Here is a 15,184-nt window from a genome sequence, read left to right as displayed (position 1 = left end):
TCAGTCCCAAGCCCTGAGAAGGACTTAGAGCCTCTTAGAGTGCTCAGTGACCACCTTCTTCCCACCTCCTGACTTAACTTCCCACCTTCTGACCTAGCTCCCCCAAGGCTATTACCTCAAACATGGGTGCTTTCTTTCCCCTTCCTGTTGTCTCCTCTGAAACCAAGGGCAAAGGGTTAGGATCTTACTACTACTGGCTTAACTGCTCTGTCTTAGCTAGAGAACTATAGTAACTAAAACATTTTTTCTGCCGGGGTCATGTCGACCAATATGAATAAATCTGTGGGATTATTTTTTGTTCTATTTATTTTAAATCAAGATACATTCACTATCTAAACCCTAAATATAGTCTTTATGACTTCTGTTACTGTTTGTTTCCAAGGGAAGATCATAAGAATACTTTATAAGAAAATTCCCAATATACAGACTGATACCTACATTGCTTTTTGTCATCCACCAAGTTTAAATACTTTCAAACAGAACTTTAAAGACACCTAAGAAAAGTTTTAGATAACACTATCCAGGAAATATTTGTTTACTCAAAAATAATGAACACTTTTGTAAGTGCCAGGGAAATAACACTGAACAAGATGGACACAGCCACTGCCCTCAAAGAGCTAATAGTCTATCCCCAGGATCTTGAAAGAACTAAAAGATTTTGCCAACCCGAATTCTTTCTACAAGGAAAATCCATCTCAACCAGTGTTAATCCCATCGTAGGAGCTCAGCTGATGATGAAGAATAATCAGTCCTTTGTGAAACTGACACAGTACTCTAGAAATGCTACTATTTGAATGTGGCCCAACATTTTTCCTTCTTACAAAAGTGACACTTTGTCTCAGCACGTTAGATGCAAGGTGCACACAGGTACCCTCTTGAAAGGGTAGACATGCACCGCTCAGCATGCTGAGGATGCAGGGGATGACATTTATTTTGCTTGTTCTTTCAGGGTGGCATTAGAACCCCACAGACAAGGAGAAACAAAGAAGTCTGTGTTGCAATGTGGACAGACATAAACCTGAAAGTCATAAGCAGTTGATCATCCATCTCCTACATTAATCCCAGGACTCAAAGTTACTTAAGTAAAAACTTGGGGCCTCATTTGGTATTTCAGTGCAGGACCTCAATAGTCTTAGGACCCAGATGTTTGAGACTCAGATGTTTATTATCTTGAATTTATTGCTCAATAAGTTACAACTTTATGTATTGGAAATTTCTTAGAGCTTCCAATAGGGCTCCAGGCGCTGAAATTGGTTGAGGTCCAGCTGTTCAGTTAAAATTACCTAGGGTGGACCTCTTTCTCTGGCCCAATACTCTAGGCTTCAATAGCATTTATAGTCTCATCTATCATTCCCTCTTGTATTGCAGAAAACAGTTGGGGTTTATCAAACCCCATCCCATTCTCAACCCCAGGAATACACACACACACACACACACACACACACACACACACACTCTTTTCTTCATATGGAAAAATTTTAATTATCCTCAAATGCTCAGACTAAATATCAATTTTTCTGTGTCAATGCCCTAGGTAGGGCTCTTATAGCACACTGTTCATAATCCGATTTTGAAATTTAATACACTACATTGTAAGATATATATTTATATTTATTACATTATAAAATATATATAGTTATGTTCCCCAACTACTCAATGGATTCTTCAAGCATGGGGATTGAAACCTCTTTATATTTTATCCACAAAACCTCACAGGGTGCTTAGAACACAGTAAGTGCTTAATAAATACTGAATGAATAAAAACTTTGTTGAATGGAACAAACTTACCCCATTCTAGATTATTCCATAACCCCACCACCACCAGGGTTACCTGTAAGGACAACTATTCTCAAGTAAACCACTTTGGATCTAAAGTGAATCCTTGGATGCTCAGAACTTCTGGCCCTCTGTGAGGTATAGAAATGTTAGCAGAAGCCATTTGGTTTTTTTTTTGAACTACAGCTGAAATATATATAAATATTAATAGATATTCCAAGAAGCTCTGGAACTTTGGGGAAAAATATGTGGATTTCAAGGAAAATAAATATTCCATCTCTGGCACAACCTCAAGTACCAAGAGCTGACTCTTCTTAATGAAGTATTAACGAAATGTCAGCACAGACCAGAACACTGTTGATTTGCATACTTCTTGGTTAATAGTGTGAAAATAGGATTGCATGGATGTTAAATCCTGTTTATGTTATAGAGCTAAAGTTCCTGTTAAGATTACTGATTCTTGGGCTTCTCTGGTGGCGCAGTGGTTGAGAGTCCGCTTGCCGATGCAGGGGACACGGGTTCGTGCCCCGGTCTGGGAAGATCCCACATGCCGCGGAGCGGCTGGGCCCGTGAGCCATGGCCGCTGAGCCTGCGCGTCCGGAGCCTGTGCTCCACAATGGGAGAGGCCACAACAGTGAGAGGCCCACGTACCACAAAAAAACAAAAAAACAAAAACAATTCTAATTTTCAAACAGAACATCTTTCTTTGTTGTATGCAGAAAACAACAGAACGGGAGGCTTGGAATTTTACAGACAACCCCTCATTCCTAAAAATTTGAGGGTCTATACTAGAGGAAAATTTAATAATCACTGGGCCCAAAGTCATTGAACCCAAGCATTCACTCTTGACCAAAGAAGTAACAGAAGTAAAGCATAGTGCCAAGGACAACATTGCATTACTATTTTTTGGAATATAGAGTAATTACCTTCTAAAATATGCTGCATCAGCAAAGTAGCTTAAGTATAAATATAAATATGCAAATATTATATACATAAGTTTAATATATGAATATTTATACAGTCCATAAAGCCATATTGCATTAAAATGTATTCAGTTATTATTGATAAAACATTATATAAATATATTAATATTTATTCATTGTATAAATATATTGAATTACATATTATACATATATATAAATATTTATAATATAGAAATACTTAATATACACATATATAAAACAATGTACAATGATGTTCTTTTGGTGATTTCAAACTGTATACTGATGGCATATGCAAATTCATATCTGCATTTTATTTCTCACCTGTTAGTATTACACCCATGTGTTCAGCTGGAACTTCAAACTTATCAACAGCCACAAAACTGCACTTATCATCTTCTTTGTCCTCCTCCTATGACCCTCTCCCTGTTCATGTCAACATCTACCCACTGAACCAGGAAAAGTCATCCATACCTCTACCTTTCTCCCTCATCCCCACATAACAATGAATTACTAAATAACTCCAACTTGACCTCCTAAATATTTCCCAGAAGATATCCTTTTGTTCCATTCCTACAATTACTTCCATGGTTTAAACACTCATCATTTCTCTTCTGGACCACTTGAACACCTCCTTACCTTCATTATTTTCTCTCTGGAATCCATCCTCCAACCAGTTACCACCATGGTTTATCTAACATCCAAATATGTTTCCATGGTTTAAAACCCTTCAGTGACTCCCCATGACTTATACTGTAGGTTCAAGCTCCTAACACAGTAATAAAGAAGTGGCCCTGCTTACCTTTCAATCTCTTCCAATAACTCCATGTCTTGCTTCTTACATTCCAAAACACCTAAGTATTTCTACTCCTTTACATAGAGCATGATGATTTTTATTTGTTTGCTTTGTTTGAGGATTGTTTTCAAATATCTGGGGACTTTATCTGTATTCCTCACCTTAGTCTTCAAGAATTCAAGACTAAGCTCAGACATCACCTTCTCTGCTCTCTCATCTCTCAAGATACAGCCAAGTTTCCCTTCCATGTACACTTTCATACTTAGGGTAAAAAGTGTTACTTTTCTTGCTGCTTTATTATTTGGTTTTTTATTTTATTCTGGTTTTGTCTGTTTCTTACTAGATAATGCACTCCATGAAGTCTTGAACTAATTTTTTTATTTTATTTTATATTGGAGTATAGTTGATTAACAATGTTGTGCTAGTTTCAGGTGTACAGCAAAGTGATTCAGTTATTCATATACATGTATCTGTTCTTTTTCAAATTCTTTTCCCATTTAGGTTATTACAGAGTATTAAGCAGAGTTCCCTGTGCTATACAGTAGGTCCTTGTTGGTTATCTATTTTAAATATAGCAGTGCGTACATGTCAATCCCAAACTCCCAATTTATCTCTCCTCCACCACCTTTCCCCTCTGGTAACCATAAATTCATTCTCTAAGTCTGTGAGTCTGTTTCTGTTTTGTAATAAGTTCATTTGTATCATTTTTAAAGATTGCACATATAAGTGATACTATATGATATTTGTCCTTCTCTGTCTGACTTACTTAGTATGAAAATCTCCAGGTCCATCCATGTTGCTGCAAATGGTATTGTTTCATTCTTTTTAACAGCTGAGTAATATTCCATTGTATATATATGTACCACTATTTTTTTTAATCCTCCAAACCTAACATTTTGCCTAGAAAATAGTTGTTGAATGAAGACATTATTGTTCACTTTAATTTCTCTTAAGAAACAAATGTGTTCAATTCTCAGGAATAACTTTGTAAGCTAAAGTTCTCTGACCTGATCTTGCTTCATTCTTTTCTGCACTGTTCACTTACTTTTACCAATTCCCATAATGAAAACTTTTCCCTCCCTTTTCTTTATGTTTTTTAAAACTAACTCCAGAAATTAACAATTTCAAGAGGGTCTCTGTTATCTCTATTTCTATAGCTCTATACATGGTTGTTTTTAATTATCTACTGGATATGTCTGTTCAGTGCAAGAACCTAAGCCCAGTTCTCCAACACATACAGAGTGAAACTGCCTGCTTTAATTTTCTGTCTCTGCTTAGTTATGGAAGGAAAAGGACCAGAAACACATTCTTGGTCCTTCCTGTTATAACTTCCAAATTTAATACTACTTGAGAAATCTTCCCCACTGAGCAGAAATAATTACCTATACATTACTTCTTGTATTACTTTAACGTATGAGGAGCTAAATCACAACAATGGACAGGATATAATCATGGTTCAGTGAATTTGTATATTTGTGAAGAAATAAGACAAGAAACTGGACAATTATAATTCAGTTGCGAAAAATGTTATAACTCTCACCAGAAAGTTATTTTTTGAGTGGAGATCCCAAGGACAGGCAGCTGAAGTGCAGGAGACCTGCTTATCTCCCCACCCTGGAAGCAACATCCCTACCACTCAAATGCTGTGTTCTATTTTGTCCAGTATAGGGAATGCCCACAGGTACCCTGGCAGTGATCTACAGGTGTGTTTTAGCTCTTCAACCACAAAGCAAAATAAGCTAGGTGCTGGCACTTCCTTAACAGGATTGCCTGTTAAGAGCGTATTTAGTTCTTGAGATAGAATTTTAGGTGATGTAAATGGGAGGCACCCTCTCAAATTCTCCTACATGTGCCTGTTTAGAAGGGTGTCAACTCAGTACATAGCTCAGAATAATATCTCCCCTATCTAAGAATCATGAAAGTGGTGACAACTGAGCCATATCTCAGAAAAGAGCAAGCTAGCCTTCTTAAGCATGTTTAGTGACTAGTGTTGACAGTTAACAAAACCCTGAAACCCTGAGGCTGGAGCTTGGAAGCCACTGATGGGTTTGGAAAACTTAATAAACATTTATTCATGTGTTTATGTATTTATTTATTTGATAGACACTTATGGAGAGACTACTGTGTGTCAAGAAATGTGCTAAGAGATGTGGAGACAATCATTAATAAGACATAATTCTTACCCTCAAAAGGCTTACCATTTAGAAATTCAAGTAAACTGTGATGATAATAGAGTGTTCTATGTGCACAGAAACTCAGAGATGCAGTTAACCCAGGCCTAAGGGATCATGGAAAACTTCTCAGTCAAGGCAATCTAATTTCTACACTGAATCTTGAAGGAATTAGAAAAGGATTTAGAGACCCTACCTTGCATTTGCCTTGAATAATCCAGACCTTCATTGCACATCTCTGTGCATTCATTCTGTGCTGCAGGGGTCCTGCCTATCCTCTCCTGAGATAATCAGAGATGTGTTGCAAAGGCACAGTGCAGAGCTAGATGTAGTTAGTTCATGTGTGTGACTCAGTCTTGCTAAAAGAACACCAGTCCCAGTTGAAGTGTTTACAGAGTAGATAAAAATAGGCAAATGATTCATTTACTTAGGCTTATTAATGAAGATATTCTTCACAAACAGCATAAACCTATTCTCTAAACCTCTGAGGCACAAAAGGTTTTGTTTCAGCCCTGGAAATCTGCATCTACTTGTGCCTGATTGAGTGAACCCCGAACAACGAAGAATAAAATTCTTTCTCAATAACTTTATTGATTGGCTCTGGAATGGAGAGTTGTTGGAATGGCGATAATTCATGTATTGCTATAGGAAGGTTTTCATGCTATTTTTATTGGATTTATTGGTTTTTAATCACAGCTTAAAAATCAGATATGCACATTTAAAAATACCTCACTAAATAGCTATCATTGTTCCCAGCACAAAATATTATGTAATCTATTGAGACAATATATTTATGAACATATTCTTTTTTGTGATCAACCCTTGAACTGGGACTAAACATAAATCAAAATTTTTCAAAAATGATTCATATCAAAGTGTTTTCTTGGATTACCCCCAAAGGGATAGAATGGGGGTAAGAACTAGCTCCATGTTTCACTTTGAACATTTCAGACCTTGGACTTTCTTTTTGTAATTAAAAAAGCAATAAAGATGGAGGCAAAACTGCCAAATTTTAATTCTGTGATGAGACTCAAGAGGAAATGATATATTTCCCATGCCTGGAAAATTTCCTCTTACAAAAGACAGATAACAATAAAGAAATACTTCATTAACTAGGAATCCAGGTGCAACATTGGATAGAATTAAGATCATGTATTATTGTCATAATCCCCCTTTGCTGTGGATGTCAGAGGTATAGGATGTGGAAATTGCAGCATCATCAGTAAAATAATCTTACAAATAAGTGAGCAGGTAGTGTACAAACAACAGTTTAATCTCTCAAACAAATGCTATCTGCATTGATGTAATTCCACTTGTGTGTCAAATATGTGAATGAGATGGCTGCCTTTAAACTTCCAAAGCACATTCTGTCCTCCAAATCTTGGAATTACCATCTCTTGAAAGAGGAATCATAAAAATAGATGGAACTATTTGTAAGAGCCACAGAAATGGACTTTCTGAAAAATTGGGTCCACTGTACATGACTGAGCCAAAGCCCTTGAAAACATATATTGACACCAGGGCAACCAGCTAAGTATGAAAAAATCTCATCTGTGGAAACACACATCCCAAGCAGAATTTTAGGACATGAAACAAGATTATTGAGAATTTGACCTAAAATGGATTGAACCAGAAGGAATGGCAGAAGCAATAAGCTAAAGTAGAATCGTGATCAGATTGTTTCCGTAGCTTTAGGCCGTGCCTACGACTGTAAACCACTCTGGTCCAGGGAATCAGAGAAGGAAAGTTCTAGTGACACCTATGCTGCTGACTGCAGCCTTCGGAAAGACACTTCTCCTTTGGAATATGAAAATGATACTTACTTGTCCTTTGTGCATTGTAAGGCACAGAACTTGAGGAATGCAAGCCCTAGGGAAAAGTCAGAACTCTTCTGTAAGGGAAAGAGCAAATTTAACCTACATGTACTCCTGCTTCTCAAACCTCTACTCAAATGGGTTGGTCCTCTGACTTGGCAAGAAAATAAGTAAAGCTCTTAATGTTCATAACATAATGATAACACTGCCTTCCTCATGTCTGGTGTCTAAAGCATGCAACTTTCACATTAGCCAAGAGTGTAGAGTAGCCATGTCATCAGTTGTTGCTCAATCAGGAATTGTCTGTGAGCCAGCACCCACCAGAGGCTGGCTTAAGGCATCTGATATTTGAAAAAGATAGTGTAATGGGCATGCTACATACCCTTTCTCCTAGACTCGCAAGCCTACTGCATTTTAAGTTAGATCATCAAGAAGCAATGTACTTGGACCAAATTATCTCAGTTCTCCATAGAACTACCTTCACTGATTGATGATACAAGGTTTTGCCCTGAGTGTTATAGAGGGTCGATAGGAAAGCTGTCTCATCAGTATTTCTGTTGTTTTTGTAAAGCTGGAGCCAATCTGTGTCCACTATGTTTGCAAATATAAGTTTTTTAAAAGACCCACAGAAATTCACCTCATTTAACATAATTCCAAGGGAAGTTTTGTTTCTTGTCAGTAAAAGTATGCTTTCTTTTGTCTGGAGAGAACTTTAGGTAACTAAAGAGGTTTCCTTTTAGATGTCAGGAAATTCAGAGCTAAATTCACACATACCTTAGAAATTAACTCACTTTCGGTTTATAGCACTATCTATTTTTGGTTGTGTTTTTTTAGATAGTGTTTCTTCTGTTTCAGTCATGAACTATCTATTTTACATGATATTTATCTTGAAAGCTGCTTTTTATCTTTTTAAATTTGGGAAGCATACAGCTGAAGGTAAGTATAAAAGTAAACAGAATTCTCTAAACATTTACTGTGTGTCAGGTAGTTCACATTTACAACCTTAGGTGTTATTCAATAATACCATATTCTGTTTTAAAGTCGAGGTTCAGGTGTGTCAAATAACATCATCAATGTTACAAAACTAGTAGGAATCAGGGTCAGTGTTGGAACCCAGATTTTTTTTCTAGTTTTGTCCAAAGCACATTCTCATATTTGTGACTCTACTATATATCTATTTAACAACATTAATTATATATATATAATTCATATATATTTATTTTTATAACAAGCTTATTTTGAGCTTGATTATTAAGTTCATTAATGAATTAAATACCTATTCCCCTTTGCAGTATTGTTGTGAGGATAAAATAAAATTAAACACATGAAAGTACTTTGAATTTTAAAGTGATGTACAAATGTGAAGTGTTTTATCATCTGCTACCCCTTCATGTTGATCATTGTCAGGTTTGAATCACTATATTGAAATCTAATGGCTCCTGTCCTGCCCCTAGGTTCTTCAGAAACTTTTTTTTTTTTTCAGATTCCAGCTGCATAGCACAGGGAGATCAGCTCGGTGCTTTGTGACCACCTAGAGGAGTAGGATAAGGATGGTGGGAGGGAGGGAGACGCAAGAGGGAGGGGATATGGGGATATACGTATATGTATAGCTGATTCACTTTGTTATAAAGCAGAAACTAACACGGCATTGTAAAGCAATTATACTCTAATAAAGATGTTTAAAAATGAAGTTCCAGAGCTTCCCTGGTGGCGCAGTGGTTGAGAGTCCGCCTGCTGTTGCAGGGGACATGGGTTCATGCCCTGGTCCGGGAAGGTCCCACATGCCACAGAGCGGCTGGGCCCGTGAGCCACGGCCACTGAGCCTGCGTGTCCGGAGCCTGTGCTCCGCAATAGGAGAGGCCACAACAGTGAGAGGCCCACGTACCACATAAAAAAAAAAAAAAGTTCCATAAAGATAAAAAAGAATATATTACTCAACTTGCACCAGAGGTAAGAAGAATACTGTGTATGTAACAAATATATATATATATATATATATATATATATATATATATATATATATATATATATAAATCTAATGGTTCTCTGTGAGTGTGTAATTCTGAATCTTGAGTGCCCCACGATTCACTTATTAGTACTCAGCAATGATTTTTAATCAGCTGGAAAGCTGAAAAGGGTTTTGGTAAATGTCCCTCAGATGTAAAATATTCTACTGAAGTTCATCAACAAATGACATTTTAAATTAAACTTCAGCTCATAAAATTCCTGTTCCGGTAAAGAAATTCTTCTTATGCCATACATATATAGCACCTTCCTGCAAGCTGTATGAAACCATCCATTTGAAAATCCTACAGTGGGCCGCCGACCTGCAAACAGCTATTTCAGAGAAGAGAGAGAGAAACTATACCTCTCCTATGTCCTGAGAAACCTCCTCAGACTTTATGAAATGATCCATTGCCTCTACTCACAGACAAGAATAGTCCCTTCACTGCTCATCCCAGTCCAAGTCCTCAGCCAATATTAAAGTGCAACCTCAGCACGCTTGATCCTACTTCATTAATAAGTTTCTCACTTTCTTCTCAGTCCCCTCTTTATCCTTCCAGAAAATGACTTTGGCTATTTCAACTCTTGATACTAATTATATTTTTCATTTTGTGTGTTAGCCCTACTACGTCCTTTATTTTCTCAGTAAGAAAAAAAATTTAAACATACTGCATTAGAAACCATGAATATTTTTCTAAGCATCAACCGCAAGTAATTGCACAAGGAAGATTACTATCATAGAAAGGTTTCAGTGCTGCTTCATTATTATAAAGGTAGAAAATTCAGGAGATTGCAGGACTGGGTGCTATTTAAACGCAGCTTTATTCTTTCTGTAGGACATTTAGCAAACTGTAGACACAATATTTTCTCTTTCTTATTTTTAATATAATGAATTGCAGCAATATCCTCACCTCATTCTTACCCATACTTTATCATCACTGGTGGATGGGGTGAGCATTTTTATATTCCCAGAGGTCTTTGGACATTGGCTACATCGTGCATCATATGGTGATAAATGCCTTGGAAGCCTCTGGTGCTCTAAAAAATATTATAAATGCAGATGAAATAATAATAACCTTTGACCCTTGGAACTAGGGTGACAAAGACCGTTCTGGGCAATCACTGTCACTCCATTAGAGAAGCAGTAGAAAGAAACGTTGCAGAGATGATGAACACCTTCCTTTTCTGAGAGGAGCATCATAGATCTAAAAGACCAACTGGGATGGAACTGATTATTGAGCACTGTTGGTACATCAGTCTGGGACACTTCACAGCTCCCTTAGAGCCAATGGAAACACAGAAAAAACAGCAGGAAGATTAAGAAACATGTGAGTATACTGTCAGTTTCCCTTGTTAAGAAGCAGAGCCTGAGGAAGAGATTTGGATGCAGTCTGTAAGGGAGGGAAGGAAGCAGAATAGAAAAGGAGAGAGAACCAAGCAAGGACATGGGTGTCACGTGTAGTCTGGGGTTGGCCTCATATGCTGGGAATAAGTGAAACTCTAGAACAGAGTCAGCAGCTTCATTAGCTCTCTCACAATTTTTCAGCTCTGCCATTGTAGCATATAAGCAGCCATAGGCAATAAAATAAATGAGCCTGGCTTTGTTCCAATAAAACTTTATTTACAAATACAACCTGTGGGCCAGATTTGGCCCAGGGGTCATGGTTTGCTGACTCTTTCTCTAGAGTATAAATCACATCACACAGTTGCTGTCTTCTCCCCACTTCAGAGGCAAGGAGTTTGGCCTTTTGTCCCCTGTATCAGTCAGTCAGCCACTGTGGAGCTGGGTGGCCGTGGTGCCTTACCTCCAAGACCAAGCAGTTTCCATCAGCTAGTATGGTAGTTATCAAACTTTGCTGTGAATCAGAGTCATGTGGAATTCCATGAAACACAGATTATTGGGTACCACCCCTGGAAAGTCTGATTCCGTAGATCTGGGGTGGGGTTTGAGAATTTGCATTTTTAGTACGTTTCCAGGTGAAGTTAACACTGCCTTTTGGGAACCACTCTTTGAGATCGCTGAGTTCAGACAGCTCTCTGGAAGTGGGGCAGCGGTGAGCCCTTTGCAGCCAACACTCAAGGCAGCTAGATGTTCTGGCCTTTTAAGGGGTATCTCAGCAGGTCATCAACAGCACCCAGTACAATACCTCAATGTTTGCAGCATGGAAAGATACAGATATTTTAAAATATACCTTTGGATGAGGAAATGTTTACTCATGCCATATTTTCAATGAGGCTACTCATTCTTGAACTGTCTTTTCCTGTCTTTATCTGATCCAGCTATTTCATAACACTGAATTATATCCTTCTGAGTATCTATATTTATTTATATGTGTTATCTTCCATGTGTTTATTTATGCACTCATTGGTATTGGTTGGATACTAATTTTTGTTAAATTCTAGAATCCTTGGGAGCACAGACCATGTTTTCTCCTAACTTTACAACTATAAATGTAAGAGTATTCTATGCACTTCATAGCTGCTTTGAATCAATATTTCCCTGTAGAAAATAAAACTCATAGCATATAGAAAATTTGGGTTTCTTTATTTATGTCCTCCCATAACTTCTCTCTTGTTCTTTATGTATATTTCTGTTAGCATAAAGTATATTCCCAGACAACTGACATCACCAGCATAACATTGAATCTCTCACTAAATTTGTCCTCATATATATTATTGCCCAAGTATTAATGCCTTCCCATGAGCACTCTAATTCTGGCCAAAAAGTCATTACAAGGAACCCAAAGCAGAAAGAATAATCTCAATTTGTGCCTTATGAAGCAAGTTCTCTGAGCCACCTACAGTTTGAGGGCAAAAAAAAAAAGAAAATCACTGTTTATCTAAATCTCAATTTTATCTTTCTTAATATCCTTAAAGACTAAGCAGAGAAATGTGGCTTGGAGTTGTGACTAGTTGATGAAATTAAGTCTACCTAAAGGATAATGATAGGTAGAGTTATTTCAACCTCAAGTGTTTGCAGTACTTCAAGCTGTAATAACCTCAAGTTAGTAATACACACACGTGCACATGCTCTCACACATGCCCCCTGCTCCCAACACACACACACACACACAGTAGGCCAAGAAGTAAATACTTAGCATGCTGGCTCAGTTAGCTAGAGTTGGAGATGGGGGATTAAGTGGCTGAATAAGATGAGAGCTATTATAGTCTATAGATCAACACAATGCAAGCTACAGTAGCAAGTCCAAGCCAAAATATTTTGGGAAACACTGAGTCAAAAATCAAGAAAATGAAGTAATAGGGTTAAGATGAAAGCAAGAGCTGGGTCATAAACCACATGATCCAAATATAAAAACAGAATGAATTAGAACTCAAAAGATCATAAGGAAAGGAAGGGTAGACATAGGTTATGACCAAAAAAAAAAAAAAAGGATAAATATAAGTGATGTGTGCAGTTTTCTTTATTGTTCAGAAGGTGTAGTGGCATAAATTAAAAATCAAAAGCATTATTTTGTAAGGTTGAGCATTAGCATACATACCTTATAATCCAGTAGCTCCCCTTATAGATATACAAGTTAGAGAAACTTACAAAAATGGACCAACAGATATGACTAAGAGTGTTCGAAATGATGTTGTTTATAAAAATAAATTACCCGAAATAACCCAAATGCCTATTTACAGGAGAATGGATAAATTGTAATATATACACATACTAGAATATTACACATCAGGGGGAATAAATGAACTACAACTATATACAATAACATAAATCTTGAAAATTTAATGCTGAGTGAAAAAAAATAATCCTTATAAACTCCACTTCCACTTAAGCTATAGGAAGCTGAGAGAGAATGTTGCTCCCAGCCTAATAACAACAACAAAAACAATATACAAAATAATATACTATTTAAAATATAATATACAAAATTATAACTTATCTTGAACCCATCAGGGAGCTGAGGTCATAAGGCAGCCATAAGAACTGAATTTCAAAACCAGACAAGCCAGCAATTATACTCCAATAAAGATGTAAAAAAAAATAATAATAAAAATAAACAGACAAGCCCCTCTAAAGAGAGACATGAACATTATTTTACCTTTACCAGAGATCAAGAGACATAGGACGCCACTCGAGAAGAAAGTGAGACATCAGCTAAACTTGTAACAAATACCTGAAGGTCAAATGTGGGCTAGCATGTAAGTTTAAAATAACTAGGAGCCCCGGACTCAGGATAATTCTTATTCCCACACCAGCTCTTCTCCATGGGGCTCCAATAATGCTCTCAAGAAAGATTAGGGGCAGGACAGGAGACCAGCTAGATGTCCCTTCAGTGGTGTATGCAGATGGAGAATACCTTCTGCTTAGATTCAGACACAAAAACATTATCCACTTCCCTGGACCCATCTTTCATCAAAAACAAAAGCCACTTTGGGAAGAATAGAAAATCCTCTATGTGTCCATGGTCACTGAGGAAGAGGTAATAGCAAAACCCATCAGCCTCTGGAGGAAGAGTATGACGCTCCCCTTCCTGTCACCAGAAATCTTCTTAGGGAATGATAGGAACAAAGAAGTCTTCCCCAGGAGAGACAAAGGAAAATCTTTAAGTCCCAGTGATCTGAACCAACACAAAGAAGAAATCTGCTACCCTAGGGGATGGTCAGGAAACTCTTCTTCCCAATACCTGCCACAGATACAAGGCAGGGTTTGGTTGACACAGGTGGAACTGACAGAAACACTAAGAATGCCTTATCCCCAAGGCCCAGGTGCATAGGGGCTGGCTAAAATTGAGATGATTTTCTTCTTATTTTTTTCTTGGTTATCTTGTTCCATTTATTTTATTTTATTTTTTAAATTTTTATTGAAGTATTGTTGATTTACAATAGCTTGTAAGGTGTATAGCACAGTGACTCAGCTATATATATATATATATATATATAAAGATTTTTCAGAATCTTTTCCCTTATAGGTTATTACATAATATTGAGTTTAGTTCCTGTGCTATACAGTAGGTCTTTGTTAGTTATCTATTTTATACAAAATAGTGTGTATATGTGGTACACACACACACACACACACACACACACACACACACTCAATGGAATATTACTCAGCCATAAAAAAGAATGGAACATGGATTTTGCAGCAACATGGATGGACCTAGAGATTTTCATACTAAGTTAAGTAAGCCAGACAGAGAAAGACAAATATATGATATCGCTTATATGTGGAATCCAAAAGAAAAAAAGAGACAAATGAACTTACTTCCAAAACAGAAAGAGACTCACAGACAAAGAAAAAAACTTATGGTTATTGAAGGGGAAAGGGGGGGTGGGTAGAGGATTTTTTTCTTATTTTTAATAATATTAAAAGAAAATATGTTGTCTAAAGCATAAGTAGTAACAATGTATTACAAGGTTTATAATATATGAGAAGTAAAATAACAACAATAGTACAAAGGATGGGAGGGAAGAAATGGAAGAATTCTGTTGCAAGGTTCACACAACCTGTATGAAGTAATGTAATATAATGTGAAGATAGACTATAATAAGTTAAAGACATATATTGTAAACCTTAGAGCAATCACCCAAAAATTGTAAAGGAAATTTAACTAGAAAAAAACAAATGGAGAAGAAAAAGAATCCTAAATATATTCTATTAATTCAAAAGAAGTCAAGAAAAGCCAAAAAAGGAACAAAAACAGATCAAATAGAGAGCAAGAT

Source organism: Mesoplodon mirus, assembly GCF_964341445.2.
Source record: "Mesoplodon mirus genome assembly, chromosome: 7".
NCBI classification, from domain to species: Eukaryota; Metazoa; Chordata; class Mammalia; order Artiodactyla; family Ziphiidae; genus Mesoplodon; species Mesoplodon mirus.
The sequence above is the reverse complement of the archived record's forward strand: the minus strand, read 5'-3'. Positions refer to the sequence as shown.